We start from the raw sequence: 5,826 nt of genomic DNA, 5'->3' as shown, positions 1-5,826 counted from the left end.
GCGCTAGTGGGCCTTCTGCGCGCTGAGGGGACGAAGCTTCGAGCGGCGTCAGGAAAAGCGCTGTCAATATCAGCCGCCTCGGTTCTGCGTCCGATTCGTCCGATTCGCTCCTTCCATCCCCTCGCCCTGTCGTCCTCCATTTGAGTTTACCAGAGGGGAACCACCGTTGAGTTTAGCTGGGCTCACTTCTGAATATTATTATTTTATTTTACTATTTATACATCTTGTTGGGTTTCCCTAAACGCCATTGGGGATTGTACTGTTAACATGGGGAAGTGGCAGGGAGCATTCTCTGTGCCTTGCTCATAGGAAGGCACCTTAGAGAATTACAGCACACTTTGCCAACATTTCTCTGATGAAAATAGGGAACGTACTGTTCCATATTATTATTATTATTATTATTATTATTATTAATCCCCCCCCCATCTGACTGGGTTGCCCCAGCCAGTCTGGGCAGCTTCCAGCATATATAAAAACGTAAAAAACTTCCCTATACAGAGCTCCCTTCAGATGTCTTCTAAAGGTTGTATAGTTATTGATCTCCTTGGCTCAGGGCCCCCCAAACTCTATGTCCTCCAACATTTCTCTCATGAAAATAGGGACATCCTAAGGAAAAGCAGGACATTGCAGTATCAAATCAGAAACTGAGATGGCTGCTGTAAATCTGGGACTGTTCCTGGAAAACAGGGACCCTTGGAGGGTTTCTGCATAGCATTGGAAGGGACCACAAACCCTCTTCAATGCAGGAATCTCTACTAGATCATACATGGTAGATGGCCATCCAACCTCTCCTTAAAAACCTCCAAGTCCACCACCTCCCGAGGGAGACTGTTCCACAGTCAAACAGCTCTTTACCATCAGAAATATCTTCCTGATGTTTAGTTGGAGTCTATACACTGACTGACAGCAGCTCTTCAGCCCTCCTTGAAGATGGGCAGGGTTGAACCTGGAACCTTTCATATGTGTGGAGCATGTGCAGAGCCTGTACATGGCTCTTCCTGGTGTGTTTAGATTGCTGTTTAGGAATTCCAGAGGAGTCACCGTGCTGATCTATTGGGGCAGAAGAGTGAAGGAGGCTGTTAACAATAATAAATTTATTGTGGCATAAGCTTTCCTGGACTAGAATCTGCATCATCAGAACCCTCTGCACATCTACTTGAAAGTAAGTCCACACAACACATCAGGATTTATATCTGAGTATACATGCAAATGGTTGGCTGCACAGCATGTATACATACCAGTCCAATGCATGCCTACAAACTTCATTGGTTCTTTCTCCCAGGTAAGTGCATCTATAAAGTTAACAAGGCAGAAAATCATGTATGTTTTCTCAGAAGTATGTCACAGTTAACTAGGACATACTCCCTCGTAAATTTGCTTAAGATTGAAGTATTGATTGATTCATTGTCTTGCTTCTAAATGATGAAATTGGAGAAGGTAGACAGTTGTTCTTAAACAACAACTTGCAGTTGCAGAGTCAAAGGATACCACATTATTAAGAAAGCAAAAGTTACATTTAATTGGAATGGGAAACAGCTGGTGCAGTATTGTAAACAATCAAATCATTATTTTCTCAACCTCGCCCCTTCCCCCAGTCTGCAATATGAGGATATTAATAGCGACCTTGTAGAACTGCTGGAAGGATTACTGAAATAAAGTACTGTACATGAAGCACTTTGAACACAGGCTGACCCATCTTCAGAACACTCGGAAAATCCCCACTGGAGAAAGCCACTTTGATCTGTGACAAAGCTTAGGTGATTAACTACTAATCAATTAACTAGGTATTTAAACACTAAATAATTGACTACCAGTACAGTCCTAAGTATGATTATTCAGCAGTAAGTTCTATTGAATCCTTTGGGTTTTAGGAATAAATATGTATAACTGCAATCTTAGACTTCTTAGTTTGCCTATGCATATTTATTTCTGAGTAAACATAGAACTTAACTTTTGAGTTATCATACCTAAGACTGAGAAATCTCATCCTAGGTTTGTGAGCTGCTAGATAAAGTTTTTTCCACATTCTTAAAGAATAAATTTCTCGGATGCTGTAAGAACTTATTGTAGTTTTTCATATGTTTTTGACTAAGCACTGAAAACAGATTATGGGAACCATCAAAAATACTTTTGGAGGACGTGCTTCATACTTGCAAGCCTGGAATGCTTCCAGATGAGGCTTCTAATGTACAATTGCTATGCCTCCTTAATGCAATTTTATTAGATTTCCATTGTAACCGTTTCCATTGTAACTGTTTCCATAGTTTCCTTTCCATTGTAACTGTTATCGTCCTATGTTTTCATATAACTGAGACCCTTTATTTCAGGGTTTGGGGTTCGAGCCCCACATTGGGCAAAATAATTCCTGCATTGCAGGGGGTTGGATTAGAGATGATCCCCATGGTCCCTTCCAACTCTACAGTTCTATGAGTCTATGCTTCCTCTATATTTTTTCTTACCATTCAAAATCTTTTAAGGAGGTAAATATTGCCAGCTCTTTACAGATAATGGTAGGGCAATTGAAATATACTCAGAGTCGCAAAGTGATTTCATGCTCTTTATTCAGCTCATAGTGGTGAGGAGGAATGAATGGAAGTCCCCTCAAAGTATCTGCTTTATATACATTATTTACACAATGGGCTGCACATGATTGGCTAATTCTGGAATTCTACTGTAAGCCAATCAGGTTGTGGATTCACTTATATCTGGAGCATGATTGGGTGGTTCCTGCCAACCAATCAGACTGCTGCATTGTTCTAGGACCAATCAGACTGATGCATTCTGAATCCTATTGTTCTAGGACCAATCAGACTGCTGCGATTTGGATCCTATTGTTCTAGGACCAATCAGACTGCTGCAGTTTCGATCCTATTCAACTCAGTACATAACACCCCTCCCCTCTAAGTTCCAGTCCTGCCCGGGAGGTCACATTCATAGTCCTCGAGGTACGCCGGCGGCCTACGTGTGCGTTGCGGCCTGTGGTGTTCCCTGGTCCGGGGTTCAGGTTCTGGCTCGTGTTCCAAGGATGCTGGCTGTGATGGGCCTGTTTGGTCTGGCACAACCGGCTCACTCAGTCGTGGTTCTGGTTCCGGTGTCCTTTCGGCCTCGCGGGTCCTCTCTGTATTTACTGATTCTGCCTCTCCTGCTGGCCCCTCCTGCTCTATGGGCCTCACTGCCGCTCTGTTCCCTTGGGACTCCTCTGACCTTTCCTCCTCCTGGTTTTCTCCCGGGAATCGTCGCCGTATCTGGTCGCAGTGGCGGCGCCAGCATTGCCCCCCATCCGTTAGCACCTCGTATGACACGGGGCCAGTGACCCTGGTGACTGTGGCGGGTACCCATGCTGGGCCTGCCCCAAAATTCTTTGCGTACACTGGGTCCTGCGCCTCGAAGGTCCGGGGGTTCCTGCCTTCCCCCACCACTACCTCATCCTGAGCTCTATCGGGGTGAAGGCGGTCCAATCTGATTGCAAGGCGCCGACCCATTAGTAGTTCAGCGGGGCTCCGGCCAGTCGTTGAGCTGGGGGTGCTGTGCTGTGCTAGGAGGAATGTGGCAAGGCGGTACTCCCAATCCCCTTGCGTCATGCGGCGAAGGGTGTCCTTGGTGGTCCGCACCATGCGTTCTGCTTGGCCATTGGTGGCAGGGTGGAATGGCGCCGAACGGATGTGGCGGATGGCGTTCTGCGCTGTGAAGGTTTGGAATTCTCCTGACGTGAATGCAGTCCCGTTGTCTGAGACGAGAATGTCAGGGAGCCCGTGGGTTGCAAACAGCCTGCGTAGTACCCGGATGGCTGCGGATGTAGAAGTGGACGGTACCAGTGCGACTTCCAGCCATTTGGTGTAGGAGTCCACCACTATGAAGAATGTTTTCCCCTGAAAGGGGCCAGCGAAGTCCACATGCAGGCGTGACCATGGTGCTCGGGCGGACTCCCAGGACTGGACTGGGGCCCTTGGGGGATCTGGGCGGGATTCTTGGCAGGCCTGGCAGTGTTTGACCCAGGCCTCTATCTCTCCGTCGATCCCCGGCCACCACACATAACTCCTGGCCAGGGCCTTCATTCTTACTACCCCTGGGTGTGTCTCGTGTAGGGCTGTGAGGACCTTTTTGCGGAGGGGCTGGGGAACAACGACCCTGCTTCCCCATAACAGGCACCCCTTGTGGGCTGACAGTTCATGTTTGCGGGTTGTGTAGCCAGCGAATTCTGGCCCAGGGCTGTTGCTGGGCCATCCCCTCCACACCCAGTCCAGGACCCGGGAGATGACCCTGTCTTTCTTGGAATGGTGTGCAACTTCTTGTGCCTGAATGGGGCGGTCGGGAAGCAGCTCCAGGCTCATAACCGCTTGTGCAGGTGCTGGGTCGGGGCCTGTTTCCGGTAGTGGTAGCCTGCTGAGGGCGTCCGCATGGCCCATCGCCTTCCCCGGGCGGTGAATCAGTGCATACTGGTAGCTGGCAAGGAAAATTGACCACCTGAGGACGCGAGGAGACAGCACTTGGGGGGTCTGCTTTTCGGGGGCAAACAAGCCAAGCAACGGCTTGTGGTCAGTCACCACGGTGAAGGGCCGCCCGTACAAGAAATCATGGAATTTTTTTACTCCCTTCACAATTGCCAGCCCCTCCTTGTCTATTTGTGAGTAGTTCCGTTCGGTTGCGCTGAGTGTCTGGGAAAAGTATGCTACTGGTACCTCTCTTCCATCCGGGAGTTGGTGTCCCAGGACAGCGCCAATGCCATAGGGTGAGGCGTCGCATGCTAGCACCACCGGCAGCCTCTCGTCGAAGTGTGCCAAGACCGAGTTTGAGACAAGCAAGTCCTTGACTGCCTGGAATGCAGCCTCCTGGCGCTGGCCCCACACCCAAGGGGCCCGCTTGTCCAGAAGTCTGTGTAGGGGCTCTGCTACCGCCGCTTTGTGGGGAAGGAAGGAATGGTAAAAGTTCAATAGTCCCAAGAAGGCCTGAAGTTCAGTCTTGCTCTTGGGCGCTGGGGCATCACAAATGGCCCGTACCTTGTCCCCAGTCGGGTGGACCCCTTCTGCGTCCACCATAAATCCCAGAAAGTCCACCTGAGGCACTCCTAGTAGACATTTTTCCCGCTTCACCTTGAGACCCGCCGTCTGGAAACGGTGCAGAACAGTGCGGAGGCGGTCCTCAAACTCCTCTGGTGTGGGCCCGGCAATCAACACATCATCGAAGAAGGGGGTGACGCCAGGAATTCCTTTAAGGAGAGAGTCCATTAGGTTCTGGAATATGCCTGGTGCCACGCTGACGCCAAATTGCAGCCGCTTTACCCTGAACGCTCCTCTGTGCGTCACAATCGTCTGTGCCTCTGCTGTGGCCTCATCTACTGGTAGCTGTTGATATGCTTGGGCCAAGTCCAGCTTGCCAAAAATTTTCGACCCAGCCAGGGTGGCAAGGACATGGCTGACCACTGGCACTGGGTATGCATGGGCCGTGAGGGCCTTGTTTATGGTACATTTGTAGTCTGCGCAGATGCGGACCGAACCATTAGGCTTGACGGGTGTGACGATTGGGGTTTCCCAGGGGGCATTAGGCACCGGCTCCAGCACTCCTTGCTCCACGAGCCGGTCCAATTCCTCGTCTATACGGGGTTTCAGGGCGAACGGGACCCGGCGGGCCTTGAGCCTGACTGGTCGTACTGCGGGGTCAAGCTGTAGAGCAATGGGGGGGCCCGTATACTGTCCCAATTTCCCATCAAAAACCCCCGGAAATTCCTTGCATATGGCGTCCACGTCCACTTGTAAGCTAGTGTTGTTCACCCCGGTGACGGCTAGCCCCAGTGGTCCAAACCATGCCAATCCCAGTAAGCTAATGTAG

The sequence above is a fragment of the Podarcis tiliguerta genome (assembly GCF_965153285.1).
Source record: "Podarcis tiliguerta genome assembly, chromosome: 4".
NCBI lineage: Eukaryota > Metazoa > Chordata > Lepidosauria > Squamata > Lacertidae > Podarcis > Podarcis tiliguerta.
Note: the sequence above shows the minus strand (reverse complement) of the source record.